Source organism: Sturnus vulgaris, chromosome 21 (genome assembly GCF_052056855.1).
Source record: "Sturnus vulgaris isolate bStuVul1 chromosome 21, bStuVul1.hap1, whole genome shotgun sequence".
Taxonomy (NCBI): Eukaryota; Metazoa; Chordata; class Aves; order Passeriformes; family Sturnidae; genus Sturnus; species Sturnus vulgaris.
Window position 1 is genome coordinate 9,035,863 of NC_142263.1, and position 17,673 is coordinate 9,053,535.

The window sequence follows — 17,673 nt, forward strand, 5'->3', positions numbered from 1 at the left end:
CCCCTTGTCCTTGGGTGCTTGTTGCTCTTCTTCTCAACAGTCTGAGAAGGGAAAAGCTTATTTTCTTGTGGGGGTTGCCTTTTAGATGCTGCCTGCCTTACCCAACTGAGCAGGAGACTGATGAAGCATAACTGATGTAAAGTTTGACTAAGGCCTTGGTAGCCATAATGTTCTTTTCCTAGAAGAACAGCAAAACCTGTTGCTGATTTAGCACCAGATCCAACAGACATGGAAATGGCACTGAGAAATCATCCTTGCAGCTCTGTTTAGATGTGGCTTTTGAAACCATAGTAGGTTTGGGCTTGGATAGCCATCCCTCTGCTCCAGATAGGGACTCAGAAGAAATGTCCTTTGTCCTTGAGTCCAGAGTCTTGGAGAAGAGCAAGCTGTCCCCACTGCTGGGCACAAACATCTGTGTGTTGGTTTGGCAACCACTGGTGCCCAAGCTGATCTCTACTAGGTGAGACCCTGCTTCAGGGTGGTCTTTTCTGTGCCCTTCTCTTTATCTAAATTATCTGCAGTCACAGAAATTCCTGCTCACAGCTATGTTTGCTCGAACATTTGGAGAAAGGGGGATCAGAGCTGGACTGAAATAGACTTGTTGAACGGTGCTCTGTCATAACCACTCTCCCATGCTAAAGAAAAGCTTCTTCAGCAATCACATGGAATAAATGGGCATGGCTAGTCAGAAGCCAGATGGAGCAGAGACCCAGAGTCAATAGAACAGAGTGGGATTCAAAGAAATGTGAAGGCAGCACATGAGTTCAGGGCGCTGCCCTTAAACTGAACAGTCATTGTTCCCCACGCTCCCCACAGTGCTGTGGGGTAAGGAGCTCCTCCTACACTACTGGAGTCAGCTCCCAAAGCCAATCAGCAGCACAGGGATCTCATTTCCCCTCTGCTGTCTAAATAAAATGCTGCTGCAGATGGAAGGCTCCCTAGAAGCTGCTCCTGGACTGCTTCCACTTTTTTATGAAAGCTCCACTCAGACGTGGTGCAGTAACATAACCCATTGAGTGCCGTGATCCCCGGGAAGAATGTAAGGGGGAGAGAAGCTGGGAACAAGCCTGGAGATTCAGGGTTGGAGATAATGATAGAAGAGCAAAGTATTAATATTTCACAGCACAATCTGCTTTGCAGAATGCAGGGGGCTTGGGGAAGGAGCAGATGGAAGGAGCTGAGTGTGTGTTTCCCGAGGAGGTGGCATTGTGTCTGTTGCTTTGTTAGTTAGAGCTCTAAATACTGAAACAAAAGCACACAGAGAGGCTGAAATTTAAATTTGATGAGCTGCTCTTTCTTTTCAGTTTGAGATTAAGCTGAAGCTGTTGTGGTTCGGTCTGTGCAGGCATTTTGGTTGTGTGTGTCCTTCGTGCACCTCTGTGCTCCTGCAAACTGGGAACTCATCCCATCACAGCTCCCAGCACTGAGCCTGGCCTGCCCTTAGCATTCCCGAGGTAAATACAGCTCTACAGGTGCTGTGGCAGCCACCTGCACGGGGGCACACTCCATTCTAAACTCTGCAGAGGCTGTGCTTGTGCCCTAGGAGACAGGCAGGCTGCTGGCCATGTCTCCTGAGGAATAATTCCCTCCTAAATGCAGACTTGCAGCCTTCAGTCTGCAGGGGAAGGTGTGCAGCAGGGCCAAGGGACAGCCCTGCTCCTCCAGCTTCATCACAGCTCGCAGATTTTCACACTTTCTGACCTGAGCAGAGGTTCAGCTGGAGCCTCAAGTCATGTTCCTTGTGAACACAATTAGGTTGTGCATTAAGTTGTCTGTTCAGGTTTTTGATGCTCTGGTTTGGCTATCTAAGAGGAAAGACTGTATTGTCTTGGGGTGAGTGTAACATGGACAGGAGCTGGAGTTCTCTTAACATGGAGACTCTGGGAAATGGGTGTAGACAAGGGCCTGAGCCACACCAGCTGGTTCAGAGAATAATTCCTGAAGGATCTCATGGACACTGGGTAAGGTCTGAGTCAGTGTGTATCACAGTTTGAGTTGGAGCTGCACATTTCAGTCCTGAATGTGAATTCCTCGCTCTGTAGCAACCAAGTTGTTTGAACTGGAGTCACCATGGTTTTTAGAAGAGGTCTTAAAAATGTTAATTAACCTTCTGCAGTTACAGAGAAACTCCAACTGAGGACAAGTGTGCAAGAGAAGGACTTCAGGAGCTTTGAAAGTCTTTCAAGAGCACACAAGGGAGATGAATATTCTGTGGCCATTGGTGCTGCCCTCGGAGCCTGACCTGGTCACTGTGTGGGACATTTCCAACTGGATCCTCCATGGAGGTCCTTCTGGTGTCCAGCTACCAGGCACTGAGGACTGTGTTCTTCATTGGTGAAATTATACATAAACATACACCTCTGAAGCTCAGCCTGGGATTGTTCACTGTAAACATTGCATTGTCCCACAATTTACATTAATGAGGATGATTTACATTTATATAGCTCCTTTTATCCCGATGGATCTCAGAGTGTCTCACTGACTAAAATACCCAGGGCTTCATCCCAGCAATGTGAGCTGGTTGTGGTGTGAGCCAGCCAGGCAGGACAAATGAACCTGAACATTGCTTTGTCTTGAGCAAGAGGTGTTTTGGGGAAACTGGCCAGATATTTCATCGTGTGCAGACCTGGCTGGACCTTGTAACTGAGATCCAGTCTGAAAGACCAGATGTGGAGAACTTGGTGGTCCTGTGCTTTGTCTGTTCCTGCAGCAGGAGGGACCGAGGTGACCTGGTGTTTTCCAAGTGTCTCACAGAAGGTGGCAGGACCAAGGAAAATTCTTGTAGTGGTCCCTAGGTCTGAGGTGCAGCCCAGTTCTTCTCCAGACCTTTACCAGAGGGAGTCAAGGATCCACAGGGCTGAGATGAGGATGGGACTTGTCCTTTGGGGCCATACTCTTGTGGGCGAGCTGGGCTCTATGGGCTTTGTCTCCCATGTGCTCCTGCACTGTAAGCATCTCTTTTGGGGCTCCTGTTCACCCTTCACATTGCTTCTTGCTGAACCCCACTGTGAACATGGTCTTCCTCCTCTATGCTGTTGCCAAAAGAGAGTTTTAAATGTTCACTTGCTTTATTTTTAGGTGTATATTTAAAGTACTACCAATATTTCCAGGGAGCGTTTGTAAACGAAGACTCTATGAAAGTTATTTTTGTGCATTAATTCATGAGGCAGCTTCAAAAATTCATGAAGTAAATAGAAGTTTCTGCCAGGAGGCATCGGGGTGCCTTTGCTGCCCTCCAGAGCGGAGCAGACATTTCAGTGGAATGCAGTAACTCTTAAATAGAGTCTCCTGATCTCAGTGTGCTGATTGAGGCACTAAGGCAGGCTGCAGAGGTGCTTTCTAAGTCTTTAAGATGTCCTTGTTTCACCAGCCTTAACAGTGATCTTATTTCAGCAGGGATTAAGTGAGCTGCAGGAGCAATCCTGGGTGGCAGAGGCAGCTGCTGTCCCTTGTGCTGTGCTGGGGCTGTCCTGGCCCATGGAGTGGCACTGGCTTGGCTGCTGTCCTGTTCCCAGGCACATCCCAGGCACATCCCAGGCACATCCCAGGCCATCCCTCCTGCTGCTGTGGCTGTACACGGGGAGTGGCTCTGCTGGCAGCAGCACAGCACTCTGGGCTGGTGCTGGGGTGACTGAGGGGTGAAGGCAGCTCTGTTGGGGGATTATTTCTATCAGGCTAAAGGCAGCAGTGATTTAAATGGAGCAGATTGTGCTGGGGAGGCCAACCCAACGCTGGTGCCTGCTCTGCTGTAGCTAGAGATGAGCCAGTGGGGCTGGGGTTGGGTTAAGGAGTCACTCTGCAGTCACTGAAATGATACCACTATAAAATGAATGCAAAAAAGAGGAGAACTGAGTCTCACACTTCCAACCTTCCAACCAGAACAAGCTGGTTTTTCTCTGCAATGAGCAATATCCACATGTGGAATTATTTATAAACAAATCTGCAGAATAAATTCATATGTAGAGAGTCTTCCTTCCTTATCTTGTTGTAGGATCTTCCTCTAAATGTTAAGCTGCATGTTTGGATGTCTGAAGTAGGGAATAGCAAAGTGCTTCTGAATAGATGAAGGACCAGACTGAGCCTCTTTTTGATCAGTGATGAAGGAATGATGTCCATTTGTGCTGGCTCCTGCCCCAGCTTTCTGCTTGTCTTTGGGTGCCAGACCTGCAGAGTGTGCTGCCACTCCTGCGTGTGGGATGAGTTTCAGGCTGCACAAATGTTCATTGTGGTTTGCACAAAGGTCGCTTTTCTATGCTCAACTCAAGTCTTGAAAAGAGAAGGAAAAAAAGCTCTCCAGACTCTCTTGGGATTATTTTTTTTTCCAGGTAGCTTCTGACCTTGAATGATATTCAGTGTTTTTCCATTAACACCAGTGGGGCTCAGGCTTGTGTAAGATTTAGGGGTACTCCCTCCTCCTCCTCACACTAAATGCTTTTTTTATTATCCATTAACGAGTAATCAGAAATTTCTAAAAGGACGAGTGGCTTCAGTCCTTTCACAGACAGTGGGATCTGTGCAGCTTTGCAGTTTGTAGACAGCTATAAATGGTAATGAAGAGCACATTAAAACCCTGCCTCCATAGCATGGCTGTAATTGCTGTTGATTTGCTGCTTGTTCTGGTGGAAGAGGCTGGGCCAGAGCTCTGAGGTGAGTGCCCAGGCCCCACTGGGGCACACCTGGCACACGGTGTTTGTGTCAGTGCACTGTCCATAAACTCCTCATTAGTGACACTCCCTTCCCTCCACACTCACCAGCTCTCACAGTCCAGAGTGTCCAAAGGGGTACACTTATCCCCCTTGGAAATGAGAAGGATGCAACTTCTGTCAGGCTCACAGTCAGCCTGTAAGAGAGCTGAGAAATGGCCTCCTAACCTGCTAAGCCTGCCTTTATTCCTAGACTGTCTGTTGTATCTCTGTAAACCTGACCTCTCGACTGCCTGAGCACCATCCTGCACTGTGTGCCTGTGACCCAGGATGGATAGTCCTGATGTCTCCAGGTGGCACACCTGGGGTCCCAGGGGGGCTTTATGGGGCTCTCAGACTGTGGGCAGGGCTGCCCAAGTGAGACTTGGGGTGGCATCAGGTGCCATGTGAGGCTCAGAAGCTGTGCTCCCTAAAATGCTTTTGTGCAGCAGAGAGGAGTCAGGAGCACCTGCACAGTGTAGGAAGGTCAGATGGGGTCTCACCTGCAAAATGGATGTGTTTGGTTTAGAGACTGTGTTTGAGAGGTGTGGGGATGTGCCTCCCTGTAGTGTTCTCTGGGTTTGTTAAAGCTCTGTAGTCCGAGGAGCAGACGAGCCATTGAATTATTTGGTCCATTGAACTGATGGGCTGTGAAGACTCCCTTGTACTTTGAACACGCTGCAAGTTCACCAAAGGTGCAGAGCCCAGTGCAGTGCTCAGGAGGGAATATTGCACATCTCTGGTTCCACAGCACCATGGGGGAACAGAAGAAAGGAGGAAACTGCAATATGTGTTAAATATCAACAAAAGAACTTTATTATTTCTTGGAGGAACCTTGTGATGGTCTCTGGACTGAGGTCCCTCCTGTTTTCCCATACCATCACCCACATATGTGTCTATGTCCTGGCAGCTGCTTGGTGAGAATCCACCAAACTCCTGTGCAATAAAGCATTTTCTGGAGTGATTTAATGTTTAGATGATTGCAGCATGCAGTGGATTACTTGATTACGTTGTGTGTGATTCTGCAGGAAATATGTTGGAGTATTTTATATCAGTTTTTTCTGTTTTGGGGGACATTTTTGTTTTGTTTTCTTAAAAGAGGATGGAGTGCTACCTATAAGAGATTGAGAAGTGTAGCCAATAGTTTTATTATCCATCCAGTGCTGGCCTCTTGTGTCTTTACAAATGCTCTGAAGCCACAACTCTGCATAAGAAAAATGGATTTGTCACTGAATTTTCATGCTTCATCCTCACAGAAATGTAACTGTTGTCCTGGGCTTTAGCACTGTGCCTTCAAGCTTGGATTTAATGCTGATCATTATACTTTTAGAACAGGTTACATAGAAAAATAGAGGCATGGAGCACATCCAAAGGCAAGCGGCCTTGCTTTCACTCCCATTTTATTCTGGTGAGGATCCTGAATATTTATTAAGAAAATCCCACAATCCCCCTTTTACAGAGGGAAAAAAAAAAAAAAAAAAGACCTGTATTTTAGAAAGGAACAGCTGTAAAGTGCAGCTGTTGAGCTTAATTGTATCTCTTACAGCCCAGTGCTGGGGCAGGAGGGAGCCCAGGAGCTGTGGCTGTGCTGGGTTAGGCTGGGCTGGGTTGGTTAGGATGGGCTGTGCTGGGTTAGGCTGGGCTGTGCTGGGTTAGGATGGGCTGTGCTGGGCTAGGCTAGGCTAGGCTGTGCTGGGTTAGGATGGGCTGGGCAGGGTTAGGCTGGGCAGTGCTGGGTTAGGATGGACTGTGCTGGGTTAGGCTGGGTTGGTTGTCAGCACTGGAAAGAGCACCCAGCTCCTGTGGGAGATGAGAGCTGGCTCTGCTCCCTGAGCCTCTGCTGGCTGGGCTGGGCTGTGCTGGGCTGGGCTGTGCTGTGCTGGGCTGGGCTGGGCTGGGCTGGGCTGGGCTGTGCTGGGCTGGGCTGAGCTGGGCTGGGCTGTACTAGGCTGTGCTGGGCTGGGCTGTGCTGGGCTGGGCTGGGCTGGGCTGTGCTGGGCTGGGCTGGGCTGGGCTGTGCTGGGCTGGGTTAGGCTGTGCTGGGCTGGGCTGGGCTGGGTTAGGCTGGGTTAGGCTGGGTTAGGCTGGGCTGGGCTGTACTAGGCTGGGCTGGGCTGGGCTGTGCTGGGCCAGGCTGGGTTAGGCTGGGCTAGGCTGGGCTGGGCTAGGCTGGGCTGTGCTGGGCCAGGCTGGGTTAGGCTGGGCTAGGCTGGGCTGGGCTAGGCTGGGCTGGGCTGGGCTGGGCTGGGCCGGGCTGGGCCGTGCTGGGTTAGGCTGGGCTGTGCTGGGTTAGGCTGGGCTGTACTAGGCTGGGCTGTGCTGGGTTAGGCTGGGCTGTGCTGGGCTGGGCTGGGCTGGGCTAGGCTGGGCTGTGCTGGGTTAGGCTGGGCTGTGCTGTGCTGGCTGTGCTGCAGATCTGCTGCTCTGTGCTGCAGGGGCTCAGCTGGATCCTGCAGGATTGCACAGCTTCTCCTGTGCCACGTGAGGAACGTGCTGATGTTTGTTCTCACCCTGCTGGCTTTGGGTGCTTTGGAGAAGGACATTAAAGATGGGGGTGGTTGTGCACCTTTTAGTGCCTTCTGCTGCTGTGGTGGGAGTCTCCAGATGGCTCCTTTGACAGTTTCCCAAGATATTTTTATTTCTGTGTTAGCACAATTGTGTTTTCTTTAACGGAGGCTGTGCTCATTTTTAGGATGTATTCTGTGTTTCAGATGTTGGTTGTAGCACAAAAGTTAATTTATTGTTTTGATCCAAGCAGATTTGACCCTGGAATCAAAGCACTGCTGCTTTCAGCTGATGTTTCTGAAAGAGAATTTCTCAGAAACTCCTTTTGAACACCTTTGTTTGGGGATTGGCCGTATCATGTCAAAGGGAGAATTGCCTTGAAAAAAAACCTTCTGTTTGACACCTGAGTGATGATTTCCCTTTTGTTGAGATTCCAATTTAAATCTTCACAATACTGATGACTTGGTAGCAAGCTGACATAGCATTACATCTGCTGCACTGAGTGTGCTTGGCTTTGAAAGCAAGATCAAAAAATTCCCTTGGTTCTACCCTCCTTGCACACTCAGTACTGCCCTACAGCATGGAATTTCCAGGGGGAAGAGCAGAGGATGTCCTGCTCTCGAGGGCTCCAGTGTGGGAATTCAGCCCAGCACAGCAGAGATGGCTCAAGGCTGCTGCAATCTGGGCCCATTTTCTTTTCATCTTAGCCAAAGTGAGCACAAAATCAAGTGGAACAGCAAGTAAATGCTATATATTTATTGCATTTTGGTCTGTTCAGTCTTTCCTAAATTCCAGATACAGTGGCCTTTCTTTTTGCTTTACCTTTCTCCTGGTGACTGCGTGGTTTAGAAATTGGTGTTTCTGGCACATTTTCAAGCTATCCTTCAAAATAAACACCTTTCCCAGAGGTGAGGGCAAGCTGAGACCCTGACTGCATGAAGTGTCATTAACCAAACAGCACCAGAGACAGAGGTGATTAATACACACCCTTGGAGCTTTGTAGTGGAGCTTAATGGTATGATCTTGGAGCAAATAGTGTGAAGCCTTTGGAGATTCAGCTGGAACCCAGCTCAAGCCTGTGTGCATTTAGCTGTGGATTTCTGGGGTTATTTTCAACACCCAAATGAGGCACTGGTGTCCTTCCTAGGGGAAAACAAAACTGTGCTTTACAGTATTTGCCGTGGGAATGGTGATACCAGTGGTTGCAAACCATTTTGCTTGTTCAGAGAGCAGGATGGCAGCACCAGGGCTGGGTCCCTGTGCTTCGGGGTCACTGACCCAGCACAGCTGGCCAGGAGCTCTGGGCAGGGCTTGGTGTTCCAGCCCAGGGTGGTGTGTGCTGAGAACTGCCCTGCCTGGTGATGCCAGCTGTGTGCCCTGCATCACACACACAGCTCCATGGGAGCAGCCTGGTGGCTTTGTCACACACACAGCTCCATGGGAGCAGCCTGGTGGCTTTGCCCCAGCTCTGGCCACATGCCCTGGTGATGCCCTTGCATGGGCTGCATGCCCTGGGTCTCCTCCTGGGAGAAGGTGCAGAGCAGCCATCCCCATCCCAGTGCTCTGGATCCTTGCTGGTGTGGTTGAGGAGCTGGGCTGTGGAGCAGTGGGAGCAATATTACAGAATTACAAAGGCATTTTGCTCCCAGCAGCACTAGTGTAGCCAAAAATGAGAGAATCTAGGGAAGCTGGGTAAAAAAAACAAACCCGAAGGGTTAGGGACTTGGTACGGTGGGGCAGGTGACACTTAAAATAGAAAACACTTATCTTTGTTTCCTCTTGAAATACATCCTGTATCCTTGGGAGGCTTCTTAGCAGCCTTTGGATCAGTGCCCTGCCTATTCAAAGCCCTTCTACTTTCAGCAAGGCACTGTAATTTGCAGCTTGTTTGGGGTGGTTTTTACTCGGTGCTTTGCAGGACTGTGCTTGGCTGTGCTCTCCTGGAGCCCTGACAGCGATGTCCCCAGGGACCGTGCCACCCTGTGGCGTGGGGCTGGGGAGAGGGCAGTGTTCTGGCAGGAGAGGGTCGGTGTGGGCATGTCCTGGCCCCTCCATCCCTCTTTATCCCTGGTGTGAGCAGTGCTCCCCTGGTGCTGCCCATCCCACGTGTGCCTGGGCACCAGCACTGTCCTGGGGAGATGTGCTGTAATTAACCACCCCATTAGGAGTCAGCCCTGCCCATCAGCTCCTCTCTGCCAGCACATTCTCCTCTGCTGTCTCTTTTTCTAGTAGAAAGCTCTTCCTACAAGTGGTACTTGTGTAACTTGGCAAGGATGTTTTGATGGGCTGGCCGCATTGTTCATTGAATTACTGTCTGGCTGGAAAGCCAAGGGCTGCAATTTTCTGTGCATTATTATTCTTGGGATTCAGCCTCTTAGAAATGCAAAGTGGGACAGTTTGCTGCTTGAAACATTTCCCAACAGTTCGGGGCCTGGCAAGAGATGGAGGGATCTCTTGGGCTTCAGTAACCTTCAGGTTTTCACATGCTTTGACATGCATTTTGAGTGAGTCCTTTTATTTATTTCAATAGTTGTGTCAAATATTCCTCCTCCCTTGTATTAACTATGCCCTAAAATAACCCAGCAGGGTTAGGAATATTTGCCACAGGAATCTTGTAAATGGCTTGCACATAATTATGTTTTTATTCCAAGGCAAAGGAGATATAACTCTTCAAAATGGATAAAAATCTTGAAATGAACATCTGGACATACAAATTAAATTGCTCTTAGTGTAAGGACAGTACAGTATTTTATTCTCCCTGGCAGGCTTCAGCACACTTGCAGACTCGACACTAATCCACAGGATCAGAGTCATCTTGTAAACTTAATGTCTCTAAATGTTTTCACATATTTTTATTGCAAATCTATCCTTTCAGGACATTAGAGATCAGCCTGAGCCCTGGTAAGGCACACGGAGCCTCTCTGCATTGACTGAGAGCTTTATATACTTAGATTGAGATAGCCTTGGGTCTCAAGAGCAAATCATTCTTCTGACAACAAACCCTCCCCTGCCCTGCACAAGCTGTCATCCTCACCATCAATGAAATTATAGATTAGGTTATTGATTATTTTTCTTTTTTTTTTCCCTCCCACTTACACTCAGACTCTCATGAAAATTCAAGACATTTCATATCTTTCTATTGACAAAAGCAACAACTAAATCAGATTATGCAACTCTCTTAATTCCCAGAAGTAATTTCCAAATTGTTCTTAGGTCCTTTGCCTGTCTGGTGCTTGCATTTGGATAGAGCACGCTGAGATACTTGCAGCTTGTCATGGTTTAAATCTTAATTAGTTTCATGGGAGTGCATCCTTTTGAAATGCAATACTTGGACTTTCTCTAGGCTATTCTTTTTTTTTTTTCTAAAAGGAATTTAAATATCCAGTATCATAATTAAGCATTTCTACTCATTTATGTTAGAAGTTTTTGAAGAGTATTTAAAGAAAGCAAAGTCAATGCACTAACTACTAATGTTACAGGGAACAGGAGGTGGGTGTTGGTGCTGTTTCTGTTTCTGGGGGTCAGGACCCCTCGTGTGCCAGGGGTGGTGGCAGCAGTGCCATCAGTAAGGCCATGCCAGGTGACATTGATGTTGGCCCTCCCTGCATGTATTTGTGAGATTTGGGGCAATTCTGGTTCTTCTAGACAGGCTGGGGGAGCTTGAACTGGCTGAACAAATAATTCTTGATATAGAGGCAGAAAGGTGATCATTTTGGGCACTTTTTATTTAAACAGAAAAAGACCAGGGCACCAGTAAATACAAAACTTATCACTCCATCAAGCCAGTAACATCAGCACTTCAGTCAAGTTTCCAGGGGGAGATTTATGCCTCCTGAGATGATGCTTGTATAAAACTTGTTTGGCTGGGATTTTCAAAGGCTGCAGCACAGAGGAACTGCTGGGGTGGCTGATGGTGTGTGCAGAATGCTGAGGAGCTGGCTGGGAGCTGAGGCTGGGGAGACGAGAGGGATCAACATCACCAGCAGGGGTTTGGGAAGCCCGGGGTGGTGAATGCCCCACGCCCAGGTGTGACAGAGGTGTGTGCCAGGCAGAGGGCACGGGGTCTGACAGAGCCATGGTTATGCCTTGCCTATGCTAAACACTTCCATAAATGCAAAGAATAAACCCCATAAATCTTGATGATAGCTTTGATAGTTATGTTTTATATACATGGATACATAAAAGCACACCAAAAAAATTGTTTTCCCATGCTCTGCTTTTCTCTGTGGCTGCTGCCCGGCCTCCAGCAGGATAAATGACCAGGATGGAGACAGCCTTCCCTAAATAGTGGGAGAGGGTGCTTAGATGAGCACAGGGACAGCTCCATCCAGCAAGGAATAGTCCCTTGCCCACTGTTGTTGTGCAGAGCATCCTTAGATTAGATTTTTGCACAAGAGCACATGTTGGCTGGTTTCCTCTTTAACCCTGGAGGTGCTGGTCTATATTGCCATGTCCTCGGTCATATTTCACTCACTCAGGCATTGGAAGTGCATGTGTACACTGTCAGAAGCAGAGGTGTCTTCTTTAAAACACTTGTCTTCTGGATCTGCCCTTATTTTCAGCGCTTGAGTGGAAACATGCCTGTTTTAAATAAAAATTGGGTTTAATGTGCTTTTAAATTGGAGGCAACTGCACTAGTTATGCAATTAACTGCAAATATTGAGTTCAAGAAGGGCAATGCAAGTACTTCCAAAATAATCAGAAGTGTTTTTAAATGGATGGCTAATGGAGAACAGACACTGCAGTGTGAGCTGCCTGTGTTCCCTAACAAAGCATTCTTTACCCAGGCTCTGCATAAGCTTCTTTTCAGCGTGTACATTAGAGCAGGAGTCTGGCAGGCTGTCTCGTCATGTGTCTTGTCCTGTAGAGCCACTTATTGGATTTCATCTGCTTACCCTTGTGCGATCATCAGGGCAGTGCTTAAAAGCAGCTCTTGTATGAAAACAAACGCAGCAGATTATGCAGCCTTAGTCTCTTCATGGAAGAGAGGAGGGGAGAGATGGGGAAGGGAGGAAGCCTCCATTCCTGACCTTTAACTCAGCAGTAAACATAAATCTCCTCTAATGCTCTGCATTAGACCTTTGGAAGAAGGGGCAGCCAACTCAGGGAGACTACAAGGATGTGTTGAGGTTATGCAGGGAGAAAATCAGAAGGGCCAAAGCCCAACTAGAACTTAATCTGGCTACTACCATAAAATACAATAAGAAATGTTTCTATGAAAACATTGGCAGCAAAAGGAGGGCCAAGGAGACTCTCCATTCTTTATTTGATTCAGGAGGAAACACAGTGACAAAGGATGAGAAGAAGGCTGAGGTACTTAATGCCTTCTTTGCCTCAGTCTTAAATAGCAAGACCCCTTGTCCTCAAAGGACCCAACCCCTGAGCTGGAATACAGGGAGCAGAATAAAGCCCCACAATCCAGGAGAAATGATCAGAGACCTGCTGCACCCCAGAGACACACACAGTCCCGTGGATGGGATCTACCCAAGGGGCTGAGGGACTGCTGGAAGTGCCCACTGAGCCACTTCCCATCATTTATCTACACCCCTGGCCAACAGGGAGGCCCCAGGTGCCTGGGTTAGCCAGTGGGACACGTGTCCACATGAAGGGTCAGCAGGATGATGTGTCAGCCTGACCTCAGTGCTGGGGAAGGTCACGGAGCAGATCACTCCCAGTGCCATCACAGGGCACATACAGGGCATCCAGCAGGGCTTTAGGCACATCCTGCACCACTAACCTGCCTTTGATGCCAAGGTGACCCACTCGGTGGCTGAGGGAAGGGCTGGGGATGTATTGTAGCTGGAGTTCAGCAGAGCCTTCTCCTGGGGACACTGTCAGCCACGGCTTGGACACTGCTGTGGTGGCAGATGGCCCAGCGGGGTGGGCAGTGAGGTTACACCCAGCCAGGGCTGCTCACAAGAGCTGCTCCCTGGGCTCAGTGTTGGAGCCAGCCCAGCTTGGTATCCTTACCAGGGCTCTGGATGAGGGCATTGAGGGCACCTTCAATCAGTCTGCAGGTGACACCAGGCTGGGTGGCAGCACTGATCTGCTGGAGGGCAGGAAGCTCTGCTGAGAGATCTAGATCCATGGTCTGAAAATGAGCCATGGAAAGGTTACCCTCCTAAAACAGGAATGTTTGATGCTGAAGTTGTGTCCAAAATTACAAACAAAGACCTAAAAATACTACCACCAGCTTGCTTTCCAGAATGTAGCTGCCCACCCAGAATGTCACCTCCCAGAAGTGGCTCTTTCTCACCTTGCTAAGTCATTCATTCCCTTTCTTTTTTGCAGGGTCAGTTATGTTTCAGCTTGGGGAAGCTGCTACATTTCCCTGCTCTTCAGGCATGATGTGCAAGCCCTGCATTGTGATTCTGTGCACAGCCCTCCTTCCCCTGGGATGGGCTGCTCTGAAGGTTGCTGTCTTTGGCTCCACGTTAGAGTGGAGACGTTTTGAACAAGACCAGGCTCTCTGTGGAGTTCAGGCTATCTTGTTCAGATTCAGAGATCTTATATAGCTCAGGGAACTGGAACATCATTTTAGCTGAAGTGACATAATCTGTTCTGTTTTGTTTTGATTTTTCTCCCCTTTTCTAGTTTTATGCTCAGTTGGTGTCAGAATCTTTCGGTGGGAGTAGAGGACCACAATACTTGTGGAAAGACCAGCAGGCTCCTTGCTGGATCTGTTGGCCCTGCTGTCACCTCTCCACGTTGTCTTGAGAGCTCAGATGACTTTTTTAAGGCTGTGCAGTGAGTGAGGCTCAAACCAGGAGTGAATGTTGCTGTCACTTGTGGCCCCATTACACCTCCTGTGTGCTGTTCTCACCTGAGCAGCAGCCACACGTGGGCTGATGGCTGATGCAGGGCCAGGGTGAAAGGGTCTCCAGTCTCTCCTTCTGCTGCACTAAAATCTGTGTGAGTTGGCAGAGATGATGGAGGTTTCTCCAGGCTGAGTCAGTGTTGGAGCAGAGATTGTGTCAGTGTATGTGATGTGGCTCTGCTGGGATGGTTTCAGTCCATCAGGAGTTGTCTCCTGTGGTGGGGTCTGTACTGGTGGGACACTCCCTTCTGTAAGGAAGTGATGCTGGGGGATGGAAATATGGAAATCAGTTAAAGGAAACTGCCACATAAACTGATGATCATGGAGTGAGGGAGTTGGAGGAGCTGGGGAAGAGTTTGAGCTGGAGCTGCAGGAAGGCAGTGCAGTAACTCTGGCATGCTCACAGGGGCAGGTCAAACAGAAATACATCAGTGTCCAACAGGTGCCTGAGTGCTCGTGGCCACAGGTGGTGGCTGGGCAGGAAGGGCTGCACAGAAAATGGAGCAAGTGCCAAGGGTGCAGCAGTACTGTTCATCCTGCATGTACCCTCCTTGAGCAGAATTCCTGAGGGGAGAACACAGTGTAAATTAAAAACAGAAGTGGTGATTGCAGAGAAAAAAAGAAGCAGATGATGGATTGAGGAGCTGCTGTAGAGGAGGGAGGAGCTAGGCAGATGAGATATGGATATGAAATGTAAATGAAGCTTGGAGGTGATTAAGTGGACTTTTCTACAGTCATTTCTTATGCTGGATGTGGGAGGCTGTGCTGACAGGGGAGGAGGAAAAACACCACAGCTCAGGAATCAGCAGCATTTCCCTGTTGATCATGTAGGCAGAAAATAGAGGCAGCCTCTTTGTTGGGAGGGCTGAACTGAATCAAATCCTCCAAATACAAACCTTGACCATAGGACCATTGTGTCATGCAAAGGGAATCTGCCTTTCCCACCACCCCCCTGCAAAGGAATTGGTAATTCCTTATGACATCTCATGGCAAAATGATTTTGTAAGATGTGGCGTGGAGGTGTGGAAAGAGGAAATGAGTGAGATGTTTTTAATTCCAGATAATTTGTTTGGTGTATAGCTGTGAATTAGACACATAGGGAGTCAAAGTTAATGGATGAAGAGTGTATTAGAAAAGACAGAGTAATGTTAGCCAGAGAACAGAATTGTTCTCACCAGGCAATGCACTTTGCAGAAGAGAGGACTGTCATCTGATTTTATTACAAAATAGAGGTTAGCCTCTTTTTTCTTTTTTTTTTTTGTTTTAATTTTTCTCCCCTAAACTGTACCTATTTGTGAGACTTTTTCACAATAAAGCCATTTTTCCCTGAAAATTGCAGTTTTGAACACAAATCCAAATGGTAAAGTAATTAAGATTTTCTGCAGGAGAATGCATGTTGGCTTTGCATTTCCTGCATGTTTGGGAGCAAAGGAGCAGATCTGCTCACAGGATGAGCACTTGGATGACATTAATCTTACCTTTATAGACTGCCACAGATCGTCCTGTGGCAAACAGGCACTTAGGAATTTGCTCAGCATATCAAACAGAAGATGTTTTCAGCTTGGGCCAGGGAGGTAGATTTTGGATATTGTTAGTGTGCCACGTCACTCCTTGCAATGGGAAAATCCTGAATCCCCAAGAACTTTCCCTTTGAATGACAAGGACTAGATCTTGGTGCTTGCAGGCTCTTGATAGTTCTGCTTCTCTGGGGCATAATCCAGATCCCAAAGAAAACTCTTATTAATGTGTTCTGCATGTGAAGGAAATGCCAAAGCCTGCATTACAGCTGTGGCCCTGCTTCAGCTCCTGCTGTATCCATAAGTGATTTCCATGGGGTGTCTGACGTGCGTGGAGAGCTCCAAGAAAAACCTGGTGGAGATCTGGAGCAGTGTTAGTCTTCCTTTTGTTTTGTATTATTTCAAGAAAATGCTTGTTTCAAAGAGTGAAGGCTTTAATCATTTGGCTTGTGAGGGAGTTGTCTCTTTAATCTCTTACACTTTGGTTTTGTCTTCCTTCAAAAAAATCTTTGCAGCACTGGTGTCGTTGGTGCCTGTTCACTCAGATCGGCCCTTCCACAGGGGAATGAAAGCAGTGTTTCCTCATTTAAAAAAAAATAATAAAGAAGAAGAAAAAGAAGAAAAAAGAAACGATGTAAAAAAGACAGAAAGGATTATTGCAGCACTCGGTTTTTAAGGTACCAAGCCTGGCTTGCATCCCTGAGATGAAAAGGAAATTGAATATTGTGTTTTCTAAAGGACTTTTCTATCCCTGCTGGATATAGATCTATCAGGCAAATATTGAATTAGATGGTTTGCTGCTGCATGGCTCCAGCTCACATGGAGCCTTCATCCCCCTGCTTTTGGAGCCAGGGCTGTGCCTTTGATTCCCTCTGGGAGCTCAGACCCACAGGAATGTTGAGCACAAACAAAGCTCCAGCCCCGATGGAGCAGTCCAGGCTTTGGGAGAACATCCATACCCTGATGGAGCAGTGCAGGGGGCCTGGGAAGGTGCTCAGAGCGTGGCCATGCCCAAAGCCTGAGTCCTGCTTCAGCTGTTCACATCAAAACTTTCCTTTGCCTTTGGTTTTGCTGGAGACCTGCAGCTCTGCCTCTCCCCCCAGCCTGTCACTGCACAGGACAATAATCTGTGTCCATGCTGGACGTGTGGAGTACAAATTAAAATCCAAGTTAGTTTAAAAGCTGAAAAACACCTTCTGTTTTCAGCAGGACATCTTATATATCACTAAATTCCTCTTCCTCCCAATTCTTTTGTTCTCCACTTTGAAAATGCACATGAAACGTGCCTGGTAATTAACAAGATGGTGGCAGGTTTGGGAGGGAAAACAAGTGTGTTAATTCTTTTAAAGCAGTGTTTAAAAAATATTTCAAATGTTTTCCCAGTGGTCGTTGGGATTTTACCTTCTAAAATTGCATGAAAAGCAAAATACTGTTCTGTGATGATACTAAACTGTATAATGTAAGGTCACAAGGTTCAAGGAAACACATTTTCCTAGAGGAGATAGAAGTGTTTATCTAGTCAAGTGAGTCATTTTCCTAGATAAACAAGTTTTCTAACAACTGTAGAAAATTAATTTTCAGTAGGGAATAGTGAACCTTTAATCTCAGCTTCCCTGCTCAGCATTAGGAAAATCTTCACCAGAGAGTGACTGGTATCTGTGTGCCTCACAATGGTAACATTTTGGATGAACACCAGGTTTCTGAGTGTTTTTCTGAACGCTGCCAGCATGGAAAATCCAGCCCTGATTTGGATTTAGCAGCAAGCAGTCGGGACAGCATCGTGCTTGAAAGGAGCAAGCTTTGATGTGTTTGCAGCTTTGGGGTTTGGCAAAGCATGCTTGTATTACCTGGGAGCAAGGAGCCTGGAAGGGCTTTAGGGAGGGGAGTTGTGAATTCCACTTCATTTCTTCCCAGGTTTTTGGGAAGCTGATGCAGGTAACCTGATTCATTTGTATTTTAAACTAGAAGATAATTGTACCATTTCTGTGGGTTTCAGACAAATAGGTGCGTTGTTAAAATTTTTTTTTGTTTGCTTGAAAGCAATGACAAAAATTTCTGAATAATATTGTTTTCTTTGAAATGGATTAAAGCTGGTTGATAAGAACCAGCTCTGCCACGACTGGGATGAGTGATGGTTGTGCTGTGCTTGCAG

General features: G+C 47.6%; 1 protein-coding gene across 3 annotated transcripts in view; it reads left to right on the forward strand.

The window, feature by feature from the left end:
* The window catches only part of AUTS2 (activator of transcription and developmental regulator AUTS2), a 764,728-nt gene that overhangs the window by 61,643 nt on the left and 685,412 nt on the right, over nt 1–17,673 (forward strand). The gene's annotated exons all lie outside the window — the stretch shown is intronic.